Raw genomic sequence first — 21,674 nt, 5'->3', positions numbered from 1 at the left:
ACAGGCTCTGGACGCGCAGGCTCAGCGGCCATGGCCCACAGGCCCAGCCGCTCCGCGGCACGTGGGATCCTCCCGGACCGGGGCACGAACCCACGTCTCCTGCATCGGCAGGCAGACTCTCAACCACTGCACCACCAGGGAAGCCCTGTACTCTGACTTTTCAAAACATTTAAATATATACTGGATCTTGTGCCATCATGAAAATCCTTCTCCTCAAAATTTGTTTGGTGAGTTTTCCCCTGGTTAAAACGTCAGCATTTTGGGAACTATGAACTTGAGGGAGGGGGTTCAGCGTGTCTGTTACAGCTCTTACAGAAAGACACTGTCCAGGCACAGCAGGCATGTTGATATGAATGAATGCTTGATTTGAGTTCACAGGTGAGTTCACAGGGATTCATATTTTTTCTTGCTTTTCATTTACATTATTTCATATCCTGAATATTAGAGTTTAGGCTTACACATCCTTCAGTTTCTTAGCACGGCTCGCTTAATCTGAGCTTTTGAACTTCAGAAGAACTTGGGCTGACGTTTCGAATCTGTAATGAAACCTGAAACTAAGCAAGTTTCCCCTAGTTTCAGTCTAATTGTTGAAGTCTTCATAACTTCAGGGCATAGGAAGCATGTGTGTGGCATATTTTAGAAATTTGTGATTTTTTTTAAAGGCAAGTTTTGCTATGTGTACAACAACCGACACCTTGGACATAGCTCTTCTGCCGTTGCAGGGCCGGAAATCCTCAGGAATCCTTCCCCGCTGCCGCCGCCTCCCACCCCCGGCCACATGGCATGTGTGATCTTAGTTCCCCGACCAGGGATCGAAGCCCCGCCCCCTGCATTGGAAGCACAGAGTCTTAACCACTGGACCACCAGGGAAGTCCCAGGAATCCTTTCTCATCCCACTTCCCAGGCCCTAGTTTTCCTTGTGTACCTTAGTCCTTAGTTTAGCAAGTTCCTCCTCTAAACTTTTAATGTGTTCCTCCAGCGTGGCCTTGTCTTGCTGGGCTTTCTGACTGGCTTGGCTTCGTGCTTCTTCAATCATCCTTTCATATCACTTTTCCATCTGGGTGGAAACAGCCTCAAGGAAATAGTGGGTGAGCTCCAGCTCTTGGGAGGTGTCTCTAATGTGAGGGGCAGTCTGCTTGCCACCTGCTGCTGGTGGCAGCTGCCCGCAGGTGGTGTTGGGTGCTGGGTGCTGGCCTAGATGCCTCGTCTGCCCACTTTTCCCAGACTTCTTGGTTTGGGTGCCTCTGTCAACACAGGGCCCAGCTTGTGGGTTGCATTTGACTGCCTCTTTCAAGGGTAACGAGGCTGTCTGGACCTTGACATTCCTCAGTCGGGAGCCTGCACAGTCCGAGGAAGACAGCTCCTGCTGGGGTCTGTGGGTGGCTGTGGAGCTGAGGGCCTTTTCCTTGGGCCTGGCCACCTGGGGGGAGCTGTCAGAGGCTGCTACTGGACCTGCAGTCCCCACTGACTGATCCACACCTGTGGAGGACTCGCAAGTGGAGGGTGTGGATTTAGTCTTGGAGGCCCCAGAATCTCCAGAAAGCTTCAGCTCCAGATTCTGAATCTTTAACATGCACCAAGTTTTTAATTCATCCACCAAGGACATCTGCCGTTTCTCTCCCTCGTGCTTCTCTGAGTCCGAGTGCTGCTGCAGGCGATTCAGGCACTCCTTCCTCTCTGCTGAGAGTCGCTCGACCATCAGCTGGTCCAGAACCCGCATTTCGTGCTGGGTCTTATTCTCCATGTGCTCCAGGCCAGGGATCGAAGCCCCGCCCCCTGCATTGGAAGCACAGAGTCTTAACCACTGGACCACCAGGGAAGTCCCAGGAATCCTTTCTCATCCCACTTCCCAGGCCCTAGTTTTCCTTGTGTACCTTAGTCCTTAGTTTAGCAAGTTCCTCCTCTAAACTTTTAATGTGTTCCTCCAGCGTGGCCTTGTCTTGCTGGGCTTTCTGACTGGCTTGGCTTCGTGCTTCTTCAATCATCCTTTCATATCACTTTTCCATCTGGGTGGAAACAGCCTCAAGGAAATAGTGGGTGAGCTCCAGCTCTTGGGAGGTGTCTCTAATGTGAGGGGCAGTCTGCTTGCCACCTGCTGCTGGTGGCAGCTGCCCGCAGGTGGTGTTGGGTGCTGGGTGCTGGCCTAGATGCCTCGTCTGCCCACTTTTCCCAGACTTCTTGGTTTGGGTGCCTCTGTCAACACAGGGCCCAGCTTGTGGGTTGCATTTGACTGCCTCTTTCAAGGGTAACGAGGCTGTCTGGACCTTGACATTCCTCAGTCGGGAGCCTGCACAGTCCGAGGAAGACAGCTCCTGCTGGGGTCTGTGGGTGGCTGTGGAGCTGAGGGCCTTTTCCTTGGGCCTGGCCACCTGGGGGGAGCTGTCAGAGGCTGCTACTGGACCTGCAGTCCCCACTGACTGATCCACACCTGTGGAGGACTCGCAAGTGGAGGGTGTGGATTTAGTCTTGGAGGCCCCAGAATCTCCAGAAAGCTTCAGCTCCAGATTCTGAATCTTTAACATGCACCAAGTTTTTAATTCATCCACCAAGGACATCTGCCGTTTCTCTCCCTCGTGCTTCTCTGAGTCCGAGTGCTGCTGCAGGCGATTCAGGCACTCCTTCCTCTCTGCTGAGAGTCGCTCGACCATCAGCTGGTCCAGAACCCGCATTTCGTGCTGGGTCTTATTCTCCATGTGCTCCAGGTTCGTGTTCATCTTATCCTGAACCGACACCAGCTCTGCTTTGATCTCCTCCACAGTTGCCTCCAACTGATTCTCCAGCTTGTTGATCAGGGGTTCACATCGACAGCCATTTATTGGCGCCTGCATCACTTTGCCGCCCTTGCCCCGGTACAGCGTGTAGAGCTGGTATGCTCTGAACTCATGTGGGGATGGGGGCAAACAGCGATGCCTGGGCCTCTTTTTAGGGTCATTGTGAGTGCGCGAGTTCTTTTGCTGTCAGGGCTGCTTGTGTGCTGGTGGGGTGGAGTCAGAAAACGCTGACACATTGGGCCTTGACTTTTTCTGCCTGTTGTCCTTTGCTCTGGGCTCCAGGGAGGTGGACAGGAAATCTTCTCTGGACTCTTCTTTTCTGGGTACAGCCTGTTCACTGCTATGGGTGTCTCCTCCTGAGACACTTCCCTGGGGCACTTTAGTGAGGAAGAGAGCAACTTCTGGATTATTGTGGTAGCAGGCAGTTTCCAGTGGAGTCCGGCCTGCATTACTGACGATGGTCCCACCTGCTCCAGCTTCCGCTTAGATTCTTGTGACTTAGGGCAGCAGCAATATAAAGTGCTGTGTCTCCAGCATCGTCCTGGACATCGAGGTCACAGCCAGCCTTCAGCAAGATCTGGACCACAGAAAGGTGGCCCTTATTGGCAGCAAGATGCAGGGGGGTCCAGCCATGCTTGGTAACGTCTACCTCGGCGCCCTTGTTGGTGAGCTGAAACACATTCTACTACGCCTGGCCTTTGTACGCAGCTACGAGCAGGAGTTCTGAAAGACCGGTGACCACATCCTGCTGGCTCATGAATTAGGAGAGAAAGACGTTTTCGGGGAAGTGGTAGACAAGTTCCTTTGGCTCAAGGTGATGCCACAGGCCCAGGCAGGTACCCTCGGGTAAAGATTCTCTGATCATTGGAAGGTGTCTTCATCACTATACCATCTTTGGGACCTCTGCAGTCAGGATGCCCGCGACTCCAAGATCATATTGTTTTCTAATATTTGCTTTGTCTCTGGCTCTCATTAGAGTATAAGCTTCTGGGGGATGAGGTGCTAAATGAACATGTGATTTCAAATGAGTAAAAATGCTTGTCAACTTCTTCATCAATCAGCAAATCCATATACAGGCCTCTTTGGTTTATTCCTGAAGCCTCAGGGGTGTTTCAGGGATCTAGGGTCTAAAAATCTATAGATCCTCTTCTAAACTTGAGGCCTATTTTAAAGAAAATCATCCTCTAAGAGGATCTAAACAAACACATTCTCTTGCAAGTTCAGCAGAAATAAGGATAAGAAAAATATAAAATTACATGAGGTCATGTCCACTATATTAATATCTGAAGACCAAAGCTCATGTGCAGTTTCTGCCTCAAAGAGTTAGTGCAGATGTGAAAACAGAGAAGTTCTTTAATGTCACCTGATGGCAGAAGGTAGAGCCAGGATTTAGACCCATTCAGTTGGCTTCAGAGTAATTTGAGTAATGCTGAAAAACATTGAATAATGAGGAGATATTGAATAATATCCTTTGAACTGAGAACTAACTTTAAGACCAAAAAACGAAGCAGGCAACTCCATAAAGTGCAATTATGAAGTTTATTGTGGGTAACTTACATACAGGCAGGATCAGGCAGACAAGGATCCAGAGGCATTTGCGGCTGCATGCCCATCTGCCAAAAGGAGTGCTGGGGACTGTGAAGAGGCCAAAGCTAAAAATAAAATCTGACTACCAGGAAGAAGTATGTCTGGTACTAAATGGAACTTGGGGGTCTCATGACCAATAACCATCTTCATCAGCAAAAGACATTCTTTCTGTTTTCATATCAGATTGAGGCAAGTGTAAAAGTTGATTGGAAATTTATCTGGCTTGGGGGCATTCTTTGTGAGTAAGTCACCCAGAAATGGGAGAGTGGTAGGACTGCAGGTCTAAGATGAAGCTGTAAAATGGAGTCAGTGATGGTATGTGCAAGTCAAAACAGCCTTATACTTTACCTTTTGGCTCACAAATATGCCCAAGAGTACTATAACATAATTATTTATCAACTATGAATGCTCAAAAAAGAGAAGTTAAAATCCTAAGCAGTTTTATCAGAAAAGAGAGGACAGAGGAGGGATAATATTTAGGGTGAGACCACCGTCTGAATGCCAGGCTCTTAGGCAAAGGCCACTTCCATCCAGAAGTGCACTCTCCTTCCCAGACTGAACTGGGTCAGACCATGTCTCTAGGTTTTGTTCATGAATAAATCAACTTCTGAGGCAGGGTAGTTTGTTTGCCTTGGAATTTACTACAAAATCCATTTACAGACTAAATCAAGAGACCATTTTCAGGATAAAGGTGTGAATGGATGAATGAGCAGCATTTTTATTTCTGGTCTATTTTATAGTTTCTATTAACATATAGGGCTTCACCTCCTACAACTCTTCCTGCTGTTCCCTAAAAATGAAATGCCACATTGCCTAGAAGAACGCTGCTGAATAAACATAGTAAAGTTAAAAGGCATAAAGCTATTATGTAGCTTTACATAATAGTTAATCTTAAATGTTTTGCTGGGACATTTTCTGGAAGGACACATTTCTTTTCAATTATTTATTAGTGAATATTCAATTTTATTATTTTAAGGAAAATGATAATAACTGATAAGGAGTTTTATTATCGTAACTTACTTTTGAATAAAACTACTACACTATTGTCCCCAGTTGGAATAAAACTATGGGTATATGAACAATTGTTATCCTCCTCTCTTTGTATGGCCTTATTTGACACCACTTTGCTCCACACATTTTGGTATTATTTGACAAGATGAAGATTGTTTGATTTTAATAGTTTTGAAATGTGGGAGCTTCATAGCAGGAGTAAAATAATGACTTTTAGATATTATTACACTCAATAGATTACAATGGTGAAGAGACTGCATACTTAAAATTCTGGGCTGACTACCACAAACATGAAAACCGAAGCCTGGAGCTCAGTCTCATGATCAAGACTATTTGATTCATGTTTAGGAATTGCTATCATTTTTATAATAAGTGAAAAGTAAAAAATTGCAAAGAAAAATGGTTATGAAGAATTAGAATTCATAAAATACCAAATATTTAACTTCTAAGTCCTGTGAATATTCCCTTTTGAAATTAACTCAGAAACCGTTAAGTTTAGTATTTATTTGTAAATGGCCCTTGTCTAACTCCTCGGCACCATTCAAATATTGGTAATGTATGAGATGGCTCATCATACTTACATTATTATTCAGCTCATATTATACACATAAGCAAACTACGGTTTCACCTATTGGTGTTTTGTATTCACTAAGAGTTTGAGTCACTCTGATATCTTGGAACACATTTTTTACATATAGTGTGATAGCGATATTTTTCATATTTATTGCAGGCTCCCCTAAACACATAGAAAGAATTGTGATGGGGTGGTTTGGCTCCTAAATTACGTTAACATTGTCGAATGTAGGACTGTCTAGAGAATTAAAGAAGTGACATGTTTTGTAGATATTAAAATTTTATGCACTGTTTTAACACTTTTTTAACTCTATGAAAAAATGCCCTTTAATGAAGACATAAGACTGCAATGACAAAACTATTCTTGAGGGTGATGGAAATATTCAGGTACTATATAGCCCTTAGTTTAAATTATTTATAAAGCCACTAAAATTTTATTTAGAGCAGAGGTAATTGATTTTATAGGGTAGCCTGTTAACAGTCAAGTGTTATCATTTGTAAACCTAAGGCAAAATTTCACATTAGCAATGTACCATGCCTTTAGGCTAACAATGTTGCCTTTCATAGCACATTTTAATACAAATCAGGTACAGGTAGGCTATCTTTTGTCAGGAAAATAGATCCTATGTATGAAGTCCCCATTATTTATTTTAGTAATGTCAATTTTGTATACCCAAGTTATAAATGACCTTTCATTGAGGGATTAATTATCTTATGCTTTGGCATTTTTGTGTTTGTATCTATTTTCCTCTGTTACTACTAAATGCTGATGGCTGCCTGCTTTGGTTCAATATTCCTGTAAGAATGTGACAGAGAACAGCCTAGTACAAAGCTAAATGACATATTAGTATCCTGATAAGAATAAGCAGCATATTGGCTAAGGACTAGGGGCACAACAGGATTCTTTGCGATTTGTGGCATTTAGAATATATGAACTATAGTGAAACAGGGACATCTGGTGTAGAATAAGGATGCAAAACTTAGAGCAGAAACAAGAAAGACCAAGGTGCCTTGAAATTATACTTAGATGCACTTAAGTTTTGTGTATATCACTGCATATAAATTTTGCTCCCAAGAACACTACACTCAATTTTATGTATGCATTCTAAAGTATATGGAAATACATGAATAAATCAAAATACGTACTTCATGTATATGAAAAACATCAAAATATGATGACTGAAGAATGACAGATGTATCACAGTTTGAAGAATGACAGGTGGATCATGAAGCAAACATATCAGAATCTGACCATTATAGAAGAGGTGGAGGGTATATGGTATATACACTAAGTGATTATTTTAACTTTTCTGTATCTTTGGAAATTTTCATAGTAAAACGTGGAAAAAATGTAAAGATTACACTTAGGAATAAAACAAACTATTGAGAATACAAATATTTAATCGAGAATACAAATATTTAGTCAAGAATACTAAAAATAGGTATAACTCGTGTATTCCACAGAAAACCCTTTCTTTCTTTCTTTTTTTTTTTTTTTCTTTTTACATTTTGAGTGTTTTATTTATATCAAACTGGATAAAATGTGTGTATTTCTCAGACAGAAAAGACATGTCGAGGAAGAAATGAACCTTTCAACTATTCATGGGTACACAAGTACACTGGGGAGATTGTAAAAGTGCAGATTCTGCTTGAGTAGTACTGGTGGGCTTGAATTCCATTTTTTTAACAAGCTCTTTTTTTTTTTTTTTTTACCTCTTTATTGGAGTATAATTGCTTTACAACGGTGTGTTAGTTTCTGCTTTATAACAAAGTGAATCAGTTATACATATACATATGTTCCCATATCTCTTCCCTTTTGCGTCTCCCTCCCTACCACCCTCCCTATCCCACTCCTCCGGGCGGTCACAAAGAACCTAGCTGATCTCCCTGTGCTATGCGGCTGCTTCCCACTAGCTATCTACCTTACGTTTGGTAGTGTATATATGTCCATGCCTCTGTCTCGCTTTGTCACAGCTTACCCTTCCCCCTGCCCATATCCTCAAGTCCATTCTCTACTAGGTCTGTGTCTTTATTCCTGTCTTACCCCTAGGTTCTTCATGACATTTTTTTTTCTTAAATTCCATATATATGTGTTAGCATATGGTATTTGTCTTTCGCTTTCTGACTTACTTCATTCTGTATGACAGACTCTAGGTCTATCCACCTCATTACAAATAGCTCAATTTCGTTTCTTTTTATGGCTAAGTAATATTCCATTGTATATATGTGCCACATCTTCTTTATCCATTCATCCGATGATGGATACTTAGGTTGTTTCCATCTCCGGGCTACTGTAAATAGAGCTGCAATGAACATTTTGGTACATGACTCTTTCTGAATTCTGGTTTCCTCAGGGTATATACCTAGTAGTGGGATTGCTGGGTCATATGGTAGTTCTATTTGTAGTTTTTTAAGGAACCTCCATACTGTTCTCCATAGTGGCTGAACCAATTCACATTCCCACCAGCAGTGCAAGAGTGTTCCCTTTTCTCCACACCCTCTCCAGCATTTATTGTTTCTAGATTTTTTGATGATGGCCATTCTGACTGGTGTGAGATGATATCTCATTGTAGTTTTGATTTGCATTTCTCTAATGATTAATGATGTTGAGCATTCTTTCATGTGTTTGTTGGCAGTCTGTATATCTTCTTTGGAGAAATGTCTATTTAGGTCTTCTGCCCATTTTTGGATTGGGTTGTTTGTTTTTTTGTTATTGAGCTGCATGAGCTGCTTGTAAATTTTGGAGATTAATCCTTTGTCAGTTGCTTCATTTGCAAATATTTTCTCCCATTCTGAGGGTTGTCTTTTGGTCTTGTTTATGGTTTCCTTTGCTGTGCAAAAGCTTTGAAGTTTCATTAGGTCCCATTTGTTTATTTTTGTTTTTATTTCCATTTCTCTAGGAGGTGGGTCAAAAAGGATCTTGCTGTGATTTATGTCATAGAGTGTTCTGCCTATGTTTTCCTCTAAGAGTTTGATAGTTTCTGGCCTTACATTTAGGTCTTTAATCCATTTTGAGCTTATTTTTGTGTATGGTGTTAGGGAGTGATCTAATCTCATACTTTTACATGTACCTGTCCAGTTTTCCCAGCACCACTTATTGAAGAGGCTGTCCTTTCTCCACTGTACATTCCTGCCTCCTTTATCAAAGATAAGGTGATCATATGTGGGTGGGTTTATCTCTGGGCTTTCTATCCTGTTCCATTGATCTATCTTTCTGTTTTTGTGCCAGTACCATATTGTCTTGATTACTGTAGCTTTGTAGTATAGTCTGAAGTCAGGCAGTCTGATTCCTCCAGCTCCATTTTTCGTTCTCTGGATGGCTTTGGCTATTCGGGTTTTTTGTGTTTCCATACAAATTGTGAAATTTTTTGTTCTAGTTCTGTGAAAAATGCCAGCAGTAGTTTGATAGGGATTGCATTGAATCTGTAGATTGCTTTGAGTAGTAGAGTCATTTTCACAATGTTGATTCTTCCAATCCAAGAACATGGTATATCTCTCCATCTATTTGTATCATCTTTAATTTCTTTCATCAGTGCCTTACAGTTTTCTGCACACAGGTCTTTTGTCTCCTTAGGTAGGTTTATCCCTAGATATTTTTTTTTTTTTGTTGCAATGGTAAATGGGAGTGTTTTCTTGATTTCACTTTCAGATTTTTCATCCTTAGTGTAGGAATGCCCCAGAGATTTCTGTGCATTAATTTTGTATCCTGCTACTTTACCAAATTCATTGATTAGCTCTAGTAGTTTTCTGGTAGCATCTTTAGGATTCTCTATGTATAGTATCATGTCATCTGCAAACAGTGACAGCTTTACTTCTTCTTTTCCGATTTGGATTCCTTTTATTTCCTTTTCTTCTCTGATTGCTGTGGCTAAAACTTCCAAAACTATGTTGAATAAGAGTGGTGAGAGTGGGCAACCTTGTCTTGTTCCTGACCTTAGTGGAAATGCTTTCAGTTTTTCGCCATTGAGGATGATGTTGGCTGTGGGCTTGTCATATACGGCCTTTATTATATTGAGGAAAGTTCCCTCTACACCTACTTTCTGCAGGGTTTTTATCATAAATGGGTGTTGAATTTTGTCAAAAGCTTTCTCTGCATCTATTGAGATGATCATATGGTTTTTCTCCTTCAATTTGTTAATATGGTTAATCACATTGATAGATTTGCGTATATTGAAGAATCCTTGCATTCCTGGAATAAACCCCACTTGATCATGGTGTATGATCCTTTTAATGTGCTGTTGGATTCTGTTTGCTAGTATTTTGTTGAGGATTTTTGCATCTATGTTCATCAGTGATATTGGCCTGTAGTTTTCTTTCTTTGTGACATCCTTGTCTGGTTTTGGTATCAAGGTGATGGTGGCCTCGTAGAATGAGTTTGGGAGTGTTCCTCCCTCTGCTATATTTTGGAAGAGTTTGAGAAGGATAGGTGTTAGCTGTTTGATAGGGATTGCATTGAATCTATAGATTGCTTTGGGTAGTAGAGTCATTTTCACAATGTTGATTCTTCCAATCCAAGAACATGGTATATCTCTCCATCTGTTTGTATCATCTTTAATTTCTTTCATCAGTGTCTTATAATTTTCTGCATACAGGTCTTTTGTCTCCTTAGGTAGGTTTATTCCTAGATATTTTATTCTTTTTGTTGCAATGGTAAATGGGAGTGTTTTCTTGATTTCACTTTCAGATTTTTCATCCTTAGTATATAGGAATGCCAGAGATTTCTGTGCATTAATTTTGTATCCTGCTACTTTACCAAATTCATTGATTAGCTCTAGTAGTTTTCTGGTAGCATCTTTAGGATTCTCTATGTATAGTATCATGTCATCTGCAAACAGTGACAGCTTTACTTCTTCTTTTCCGATTTGGATTCCTTTTATTTCCTTTTCTTCTCTGATTGCAGTGGCTAAAACTTCCAAAACTATGTTGAACAAGAGTGGTGAGAGTGGGCAACCTTGTCTTGTTCCTGATCTTAGTGGAAATGCTTTCAGTTTTTCAATATTAAGGACGATGTTGGCTGTGTGTTTGTCATATATGGCCTTATTATGTTGAGGAAATTTCCCTCTATGCCTACTTTCTGCAGGGTTTTTATCATAATTGGGTGTTGAATTTTGTTGCAAGCTTTCTCTGCATCTATTGAGATGATCATATGATTTTTCTCCTTCAATTTGTTAATATGGTTTATCACATTGATTGATTTGCATATATTAAAGAATTCTTGAATTCCTGGAATAAACCCCACTTGATCATGGTGTATGATCCTTTTAATTTGCTTTTGTATTCTGTTTGCTAGTATTTTGTTGAGGATTTTTGCATCTGTTTATCAGTGATATTGGCCTGTAATTTTCTTGCTTTGTGACATCCTTGTCTGGTTTTGGTATCAAGGTGATGGTGGCCTTGTAGAATGAGTTGGGGAGTGTTCCTCTCTCTGCTATATTTTGCAAGAGTTTGAGAAACGTGTGTCAGCTCTTTTCTAAATGTTTGATAGAATTCGCCTGTGAAGCCATCTGGTCCTGGGCTTTTGTTTGTTGGAAGATTTTTAATCACAGTTTCAATTTCAGTGCTTGTGATTGGTCTGTTCATATTTTCTTTTTTTTTTCCTGATTCAGTCTTGTCAGGTTGTGCATTTCTAAGAATTTGTTCATTTCTTCCAGGCTGTCCATTTTATTGGCATAGAGTTGCTTGTAGTAATCTCTCATGATCTTTTGTATTTCTGCAGTGTCACTTGTTACTACTCCTTTTTCATTTCTAATTCTATTGATTTGAGTTTTTTCCCTTTTGTCCCTTTTTTTCTTGATGAGTCTGGCTAATGGTTTATCAATTTTGTTTATCTTTGCAAAAAACCAGCTTTTAGTTTTATTGATCTTTGCTATCGTTTCCTTCATTTCTTTTTCATTTATTTCTGATCTGATTTTTATGATTTCTTTCCTTATGCTAACTTTGGGGTTTTTTTGTTCTTCTTACTCTAATTGCTTTAGGTGCAAGGTTAGGTTGTTTATTCGAGATGTTTCCTGTTTCTTAAGGTAGGATTGTATTGCTATAAACTTCCCTCTTAGAACTGCTTTTGCTGCATCCAATAGATTTTGGGTCTTTGTGTCTCCATTGCTATTTGTTTCTAGGTATTTTTTTTTATTTCCTCTTTGATTTCTTCAGTGATCACTTCATTATTAAGTAGTGTATTTTTTAGCCTCCATGTGTTTGTATTTTTTACAGGTCTTTGCCTGTAATTGATATCTAGTTTCATAGCATTATGGTCATAAAAGATATTTGATACAATTTCAATTTTCTTAAATTTACCAAGACTTGATCTGTGACCCAAGATATGATCTATCCTGGAGAGTGTTCCATGAGCACTTGAGAAAAATGTGTATTCTGTTGATTTTGGATGGAATGTCCTATAAATATCAATTAAGTCCATCTTGTTTAATGTATCATTTAAAGCTTGTGTTTCCTTATTTATTTTCATTTTGGATGATCTGTCCATTGGTGAAAGTGGGGTGTTGAAGTCCCCTACTATGAATGTGTTACTGTCGATTTCCCCTTTTATGGCTGCTAGTTTTTGCCTTATGTATTGAGGTGCTCCTATGTTGGTTGCATAAATATTTACAATTGTTATATCTTCTTCTTGGATTGATCCCTTGATCATTATGTAGTTTCCTTCTTTGTCTCTTCTAATAGTCTTTATTTTAAAGTCTATTTTGTCTGATATGAGAATTGCTACTTCAGCTTTCTTTTGGTTTCCATTTGCATGGAATATCTTTTTCCTTCCCCATACTTTCAGTCTGTATGTGTCTTTAGGTCTGAAGTGGGTCTCTTGTAGACAGTAAATATATAGGTCTTGTTTTTGTATCCATTCAGCCAATCTGTGTCTTTTAGTGGGAGCATTTAGTCCATTTACATTTAAGGTAATTATCGATATGTATGTTCCTATTCCCATTTTCTTAATTGTTTTGGGTTCGTTATTGTAGGTCTTTTCCTTCTCTTGTATTTATTGCCTAGAGAAGTTCCTTTAAGCAGTTGTTGTAAAGCTCGTTTGGTGGTGCTGAACTCTTTCAGCATTTGCTTGTCTGTAAAGGTTTTAATTTCTCCATCAAATCTGAATGAGATCCTTGCTGGGTAGCGTAATCTTGGTTGTAGGTTTTTCTCCTTCATCACTTTAAATATGTCCTGCCAGTCCTTTCTGGCTTGCAGAGTTTCTGCTGAGAGATCAGCTGTTAACCTTATGGGGATTCCCTTGTGTGTTATTTGTTGTTTTTCCCTTGCTGCTTTTAATATGTTTTCTTTGTATTTAAATTTTGACAGTTTGATTAATATCTGTCTTGGCGTATTTCTCCTTGGAATTATCCTGTGTGGGCAACCTCTCTGCTAATGGGTGGGGTTGTGTTCCTGTCTTGCTAGCTGTTTGACATAGGATGTCCAGCACTGTAGCTTGCTGGTTGTTGAGTGAAGCTGGGTGCTGGTGTTGAGATGGAGAGCTCTGGGAGATTTTCACCATTTGATATTATGTGGAGCTGGGAGGTCTCTTGTGGACCAGTGTCCTGAAGTTGGCTCTCCCACCTCAGAGGCACAGCACTGACCTCTGGCTGCAGCACCAAGAGCCTTTCTTCCACATGGCTCAGAATAAAAGGGAGAAAAAGTAGAAAGAAAGGATTAGTAGAAGTAGAAAGAAAGGAGCGATGGAGGGAGGAAGGAAGTAAGGAAGTAGGGAAGGAAGGAAAGAAAGAAAGAAAGAAGTTAAAGTAAAATCAAGTAAGATCAAATATAATAAAGTTAATAAAATATAAAAAATTATTAAGAAAAAAATGAAAAATAAAAACAACAAAAAACACGGACGGTTAGAACCCTAGGACAAATGGTGGAATCAAAGCTATACAGACAAAATCTCACACAGAAGCATACACATACACACTCACACAAAGAGGAAAAGGGGAAAAAATAATAAATCTTGCTCTCAAAGTCCACTTCCTCAATTTGAGATGATTTGTTGTCTATTCATGTATTCCACAGATGCAGTGTACATCAAGTTGTTTGTGGAGCTTTAATCTGCTGCTTCTGAGGCTGCTGGGAGAGATTTCCCTTTCTCTTCTTTGTTCTCACAGCTCCTAGGGGCTCAGCTTTGGATTTAGCCCCGCCTCTGCGTGTAGGTCGCCGGATGACGTCTGTTCTTCGCTCAGACAGGATGGGGTTAAAGGAGCCGCTGCTTCAGGGGCTCTGGCTCACTCAGGCTGGGGGGAGGGAGCAGCACGGAGTGCGGGGCGAGCCTGCAGCGGCAGAGGCCAGCGTGACGTTGCACCAGCCTGAGGCGCGCTGTGCGTTCTCCTGGGGGAGTTGTCCCTGGATCCCAGGACCCTGGCAGTGGCGGGCTGCACAGGCTCCCTGGAAGTGGGGTGTGGATAGTGACCTGTGCTCGTACACAGACTTCTTGGTGGTGGCAGCAGCAGCCTTAGCATCTCATGCCCTTCTCTGGTGTCCGCGCTTTTAGCCGCAGCTCGCGCCCGTCTCTGGAGCTCCTTTAAGCAGCACTCTTAATCCCCTCTCCTCGCGCACCAGGAAACAAAGAGGGAAGAAAAAGTCTCTTGGCTCTTCAGCAGGTCCAGACTTTTCCCCGGACTTCCTCCCGGCCAGCCATGCCATACTAACCCCCTGCAGGCTGTGTTCACACCGCCAACCCCAGTCCTCTCCCGGCGCTCCAACTGAAGCCCAAGCCTGAACTCCCAGCCCCGCCCGCCCCAGCAGGTGAGCAGACAAGCTTCTCAAGCTGGTGAGTACTGGTCAGCACCGATCCTCTGTGTGGGAATCTCTCCCCGCTTTGCCTTCTGCACCCCTGTTGCTGTGCTCTCCTCCGCAGCCCTGAAGCTTCCCCCCTCCGCCACCTGCAATCTCCATCTGTGAAGGGGCTTCCTAGTATGTGGAAACCTTTCCTCCTTCATAGCTCCCTCCCACTGGTGCAGGTCCCGTCCCTATCTTTTTGTCTTTGTTTATTCTTTTTTCTTTTGCCCTACCCAGGTACATGGGGGGGTTTCTTGCCTTTTGGGACGTCTGAGGTCTTCTACCAGCCTTCAGTAGGTGTTCTGTAGGAGTTGTTCCATGTGTAGATGTATTTCTGGTGTATATGTGGGGAGGAAGGTGATCTCCACATCTTACTCTTCCGCCATCTTCCTGGAAGCCAACCCTTTCTTTTTTAAGATAAAGATTGTTTACTACTTTTTCTTTTCAACATGAATATGTTTTTCTCTTAGCTGTTGTTTTATCTTCTCACATTACTTAGTAAACTAAGATTATGCTGTTATTGCTTATCTGCCATTAATATCCCCTGTGTTTTTCTGCATTAAGAGCTAGAATGACTATAAAAGATAGATGAAAAAGCTGTACTTTTTTGTCTATGAGTGAAAAAATATACTTAAATTTGAGAACTCTTTGAGAGTTTAGACTTTACATTAAATTCTTAAAATGACTTAAGTTGTTCTATATCATGTCAAAGTATAGTTTCTGGAATTACAAGCATCTGGAACTTCAAAGAATGGTTTAATAATGATTTTGTGGCAATATGTAAGACCTTAAATAGCTTTACTTCGAAGCAAATCCTTGCTGAAAAGGCCTAACACTTTATTAAATTTTAATGTAATTCTTAATGCTATTATTTTTTGCTCAAATTTCCATACTTCAGAACAGACATGAGCAAAAGAGTTTGGATTTAGACAGCTTTCTCTGAGTGATTGAAGGAAGTCAGCTTTATGCTCAGCACACTTAAAAATTTTATATTTCATAATCTTTTAGTATCTTTAATATTTAGACCACATCTATTGAATCTAATATTCAATCACTGAATTAGATGCCACTTAAATATTTCCTTTGTAACCCTATAATAATTGTGAGAGTAAACATAAATTAATAAAAGTTGCTAAAAATAGGTTTGGAAATTTCATCTGTTTTCCTTTTTAATTGACATTCTTTTTAAGATCACCTGACATTCTTTTTAAGATCATTGTTCCATAACCGAGATATCTTTGAAAATATCAGTTTGGATCCTGGTGGTCAAACAGAAAAATGTGTATATTAGTAGAAACAATGATTGAATGTTATATTTTGAAAATATCTAGAAATCAATAAAATTGCTGTGCTTTTATTACCATATTTTACATGATATAATACATAATATAACATGGAGTTCCTCTCATTTATCTAATAACTATTGGCATATAAAATATAAAGTTAGACAACTCTAAATACTTGCCTCAGAAGTTTATGTGCCCTTTGAAAATTTTGGAAATGAATTCTGAGATTCCTCATTTAGATAATGATTTCAATGTAATTATTTACTATTTCAGATTATTGTGAATATTAATTAATATGGAACTTATAAGCACAGATGTAAGTGCATAATTAAAAGTGTAGACTTCAAACCACACTGCTGGATTTAAATATTAGCTTCACCACTTTTCAGCTGTGTGACCTGAACAATTTACTTAATTTCTTTTTTTCTCAGTTTTTATAAACTAGGCATGGTAATAATAGCACCTACCTCATAGAGTTGTCATAATGATTGAATTAATTAATATATGTGAAACTCCTAGATTAGTACCTGGGAAATGAGCCCTCTATAATTTTGGCATTGCATATAACACGTTTATATATTATATAATTATGTAAAATATATATAATATTTAGCTCTATGTGTCAATTGTCTGGCACATAGTAAGCAGTCAGTATAGTACTATGTTTTTCTTGAGAGTTTATTTTACAAACTTGAATATTTACCTCTTCATGTCTTTTTTGAGAGCGTTTGAGGATAGAAAAGATACAATGTAAAATTAACCCTTGAAAATGTATTAAGTAGTGTTTACTAGTATACTCTACTTTTTCAAGAATGATGACCCTTGGGGTACCATGTGTCTTAAGAGCAATATTTTAATAAATGATACTTATTGAACATGAATAGGGGTAATTTATATAGTTAAAGAAATGGTATCCCTGAGAAAATAAGTATTAAAATGAGCCATATATGAAGAGTAGAAATAAGCTGGGCAAAATGTGATGGGGGGATTTTCCTAGGGGAGAGAAGAGCACATATAAAGGATCTATGAGTGGATTAGGGAGTCTGTTGGGACTTGACTGACTTTTTTTTATTTTTTATTTTTTTTCGGTTCACGGGCCTCTCACTGCTGTGGCCTCTCCTGTTGCGGAGCACAGGCTCCGGACGCACAGGCTCAGCGGCTATGGCTCACGGGCCTAGCTGCTCCGCGGCATGTGGAATCTTCCCAGACTGGGGCACGAACCCGTGTCCCCTGCATCGGCAGGTGGACTTTCAACCACTGCGCCACCAGGAAAGCCCTGGCTGACATTTTAAAACTCCATCAGAATTATTTTTAAAAATTTAAATTCAATGAAAATGTTATTGGTTTTGAGACTAAGATTGCAGGGATATATATTTCCCTCCAATTATAATAAAACTCAATGCACTTCACTCCGTAAACAAGCAGAATTTTTAAAGGATCCCGAAAAACTGATTCTAAAATTGATAAGCAATTATACCGCCTCGCCGCCGCTTCCCTTCGTCGGAGCGGCAGCTCGTACGCCCGCCCGCCCGGCTCGAGGCCCGCGGGGAGCGCGGCGCAGTCCCTTGGCCCGCGGAGGGGCGGCCCCCCAGCCTCTTTGCAGAGCCCATGGACGACCAGGAAGGGAAGCGGCCCAGATGGCGCATCCTTGGCCCCGCGAGTACAAGGAGGGCGACCTGGTCTTCGGCAAGATGAAGGGCTACCCACACTGGCCGGCCCGGATTGAGGAACTCCCAGAGGGATCTGTGAAGCCTCCAGCAAATACATATCCTATCTTCTTTTTTGGCACCCATGAAACTGCATTTCTAGGTCCCAAAGACCTTTTCCCTTATAAGGAATATGAAGACAAGTTTGGGAAGTCAAACAAATGGAAAGGATTTAATGAAGGATTGTGGGAAATAGAAAATAACCCAGCAGTAAAGTTTATTGGGTACCAGGCAATTCAGCAACAGAACTCTTCAGAAACCGAGGGAGAAGGCGTGAATACTGCAGAGGCAAGCAGTGAGGAAGAAAGTGATAGAGTAGAAGAAGATGGAAAAGGCAAAAGAAAGAATGAAAAAGCAGGCTCAAAATGGAAAAAATCATACACTTCAAAGAAATCCTCTAAACAGTCCCGGTAATCTCCAGGAGATGAAGATGACAAGGACTGCAAAGAAGAAAATAAAAGCAGCTCTGAGGGTGGAGATGCCGGCAATGACACAAGAAACACCACTTCAGACTTGTAAAAGACCAGTGAAGGGACCTAACTACCATAATGAATGCTGCATATTAAGAAAACCACAAGAGGGTTATACGTTTGGTTGTCTAATATTCTTGGATTTGATATGAACCAACACATAGTCCTTGTTGTCATTGACAGAACCCCAGTTTGTATGTACATTATTCACATTCCTCTCTGTTTCGTTTGGGGGGAAAAAGAAATTTTAGCTTTTTTTAAGGTTATTGATTTAATTTCATTTTATTTGGTTGCATGAAGTTGCCCTTAACCACTAAGGATTATCCAGATTTTTGCACAAGCTTATACAAGTCTAGGATCCTTTATCAAGGCAGTTATGTTCATCACTCTCCTGCCTTTTCTCCACCATCATCAAACAAACACTAAGTTAAATATAAATTAGCATTTTTTAAAATGACCACTCAATATAATGCTTAAGGGATTTTCTCTCTGTGACAGAACCCAGGAACCAATTCCTAGATACATAATGTTGGCATACTGAAGATGAACTTAAAATTGTTCTTCAGTTTTGAGGCCATGTGTAAAGTTTAATCATATTGTAAAATATCTATTCTGTATTAGAAATAGCTAGTTGACAATGTATACTTCTCAAAACTCATGTTGTTAACGTACACAAACTCAGTTTCTATATGTGAAGTTTGTGAGTCTTTTGTGTTACTCCAAAACAAGGCAATGATTTATTTTTTCCCAATCTCAATACAATTTGAGCTAATTACTCAAGTTTGATACTTTACATTTTAAAGCTGGAATCAGCAGTAGCCCTTTGGGAAGTAAGACAAAGCATTGACTTTTAAATATAGACTTAAAATGATCTGTTGTTTTCTTTTGGAACTAGAATTAGAATAATTAATACTCATCCACAAACCATTATTATGTGTACATTATTGTTGCAATTGTGATAATAGAACATTTTATTTATTTTTATGCCAGCTTGTATTGCGAGAACACATTTAGTTAGTTTGGGTTTTATCAATCCTGTTATGCTTGCCCTTGGAACATCTTTCGCATATTCAAGGTTTGTAGTTGAAAACTTTACTGAAAAAAAAAAACAAAAAAAGTATTGTTTTTACAGAATAAATTTATTGGAATGTATACTGGGAGTAAGGTTTGAGGTTGTAAACAACTAGGTTAGTGTAATTTGGCTTCATATATGTAATGTGACATATTAATGTAATTCATATATTAAAGCAAAAATTGTTTACAGCAAGTTGACAATAGAATCAAATGCAGGTGAGGGTTTTCTTTTTCTTTTTTTTTTTAAAACACTCTATGGGTTTTAGGGTTTTTTTTTTAAACACTGCAGGGAGGGCGAGGAATCGGCTACATGATTGCTTGCATGTCTAAGATACTTACCAGTTCAGTGGACACTAAATTCACACACTTGCATTGATTTGGACCCCATTTTTTTTTGGTTTTCTTATTTTGGTGAAGAGCTAGTAAATAACATGAAGGAAAAACATGAATGTCTCTAAACGCTTAGGGCCGTTGATGATGATGATGGTAGTGGTGGTGGTGGTGATGATGGCAGCTGAGGGCATGAAAGCGCCAGTCCACTTACCACTCCCGGGCTCTGAGGAGGTGACTGGATTTTTGGTCTGTTTCTCTTACTTAGCAAATATTGATTTTCCTCTGTTATACCTACTCACACTTCCAAATATGAAAAGTTCATTAAAAGATGATAGGAATGCCAATCCAGTTCTTTTTCCTTAAAAGTTACTTTTTAAATTTTGAATATTTCAATTTAAAAGTAATGAAATTTAATTAATTCATCAAAAGTCCTCTTCATTGCGCACACTAAAACATGAGAATGTAGATGACATTTTGAATTGGAACATATAAGTGACAGAGTTTTAAAACAAAAAGCGTAAAGACTACAGAACTTTTTCTGAAAAAAAAAATACAAAATGTTTCAAATTTAATAAGATTTGTCTTCATAAAAGACCAAAAATAATTTATTAAAAAATATACACAGAAATACAATAGAAACATTTCCAGTCACCAGTAAAATAAGGGTAATGATAAAGTTATAGATCCCTCCTTAGCTATTTAGACTCAAAAAAAGTTCAGTAAAAGCAATTTTTGAAACAGCAGTAAATAATATACTTTCCTTGGGAAAATATTTTTCAAACAACACTTTTAAATATTCTGATAATTTGTCTTTTATATTGAGGTTGATAATGAAACTTACAGATCTTATATGCAAAAATATTTCTCCATCTGTATTTGCTATTTTGAAATTTTTAATATGCATATAGACCATTTTCACTTTTGAATAGTTTCCTTTTCATGCTCACTATTATAGGAGGTAAATTGTAATTTTTCACTTATATTTAATGTGTGCAAACAGAATATTGAGATAGGTGGTCAAGTTTATTCACAAATAACTTGAAATATATTTCTTTAAACAAGCTTTCTGAATAACTTCAATTTTCCTTCAAAAAAAGAAAATTTATCCACATAATTCTTATGATAGCTCACATATACAGTACGGAACAAGAATTTATGTATTCTTAAATGTTCCTGTATGGGAAGAGAGTGGAATGGGACCAAATACTGGTACCAAAATAACAAAAGTCAGTAATCTAGAGAGAAAGAACATAAAATAATGCTTTTATTCAGCTTTTTCATCTGCCTTTGTTTTTATGGAGAATTTGTTTTTATGAAGAACTCTGGCTTGTACATACAGTGATAGGCCAAGAGCTGAGGAAGAACTCCATGTGCTGTGTTTAATGCTAAAAAAAGGATTTTTGCTTCTTCAGGGACTCTGTAGACATAAGCAGTTCTAGCATGAACAGAAGCACCGATGTGAGAAGACTGAGACTGTCGCATTAAAAAAAAAAAGACGGGTAAGCTTGAATTTTGGGTTTAGTTGGATGCACAATGAATTCTGAATGACTCATTCAGACCATGCTCCTGTGCCCTCAAAACCAGGACTTTCAAACAATCCATCGTCTCCAATATTTCATTGAATTTAGGGCCAGTCTTGACATAACCGTTCAAATAAAGTAAACCTTCTTTAACATGTCTTTATCAGGCTAGCTGGTTTTTTTTTTTTAACCCATCTATTGCCCCCATACCAAACAGTAGTGGCTCAATTTAACAAAAATATCTGAATAAAATCTGCTTTTTCCTGATTTTCATTCTGGAGATATCCTATATAGGAACTCAGTTGTGGCTCACAAAATGTGTTCCAATAAAAATGAAGCATGTACAGAGTTTAGACCGCTAAAATATTTTTAACATAACTATTTAAAGACAAGCACTGAGGGAGGACCTCAGCTTCATTTATCAGTTCTTTCACTTACAGCTTGGAGCAAGAGGTCAAAGCCCTTCATTATACATTTGTTTGTTTATTTATTCATGTATTTGTTTTTTATGCAACTTAAAAAATACCAAGGGTTGTTTTGTAAGATAAGGTGGGGTAGGGATTTGGTTGCTCTTTAT

General features: G+C 39.3%; 3 pseudogenes; 1 reads left to right on the top strand and 2 right to left on the bottom strand.

Annotated features, from left to right (window-relative positions):
• Positions 1–907: 907 nt before the first annotated feature.
• Positions 908–1,744, bottom strand: LOC103071627 (ankyrin repeat domain-containing protein 6 pseudogene; annotated as a pseudogene).
• Positions 1,745–1,856: 112 nt separating this feature from the next.
• On the bottom strand, positions 1,857–17,604 carry LOC103072457 (ankyrin repeat domain-containing protein 6 pseudogene; annotated as a pseudogene).
• A 27-nt stretch (positions 17,605–17,631) lies between these two features.
• LOC103071356 (hepatoma-derived growth factor-related protein 3 pseudogene) lies at positions 17,632–18,240 on the top strand (annotated as a pseudogene).
• The last annotated feature ends 3,434 nt before the right edge of the window (positions 18,241–21,674 follow it).

The sequence above is a fragment of the Lipotes vexillifer genome, unplaced genomic scaffold (genome assembly GCF_000442215.2).
Source record: "Lipotes vexillifer unplaced genomic scaffold, Lipotes_vexillifer_v1.1 scaffold65, whole genome shotgun sequence".
Lineage (NCBI taxonomy): Eukaryota > Metazoa > Chordata > Mammalia > Artiodactyla > Lipotidae > Lipotes > Lipotes vexillifer.
Note: the sequence above shows the minus strand (reverse complement) of the source record. Positions and strands in the feature narration are given on the sequence as shown.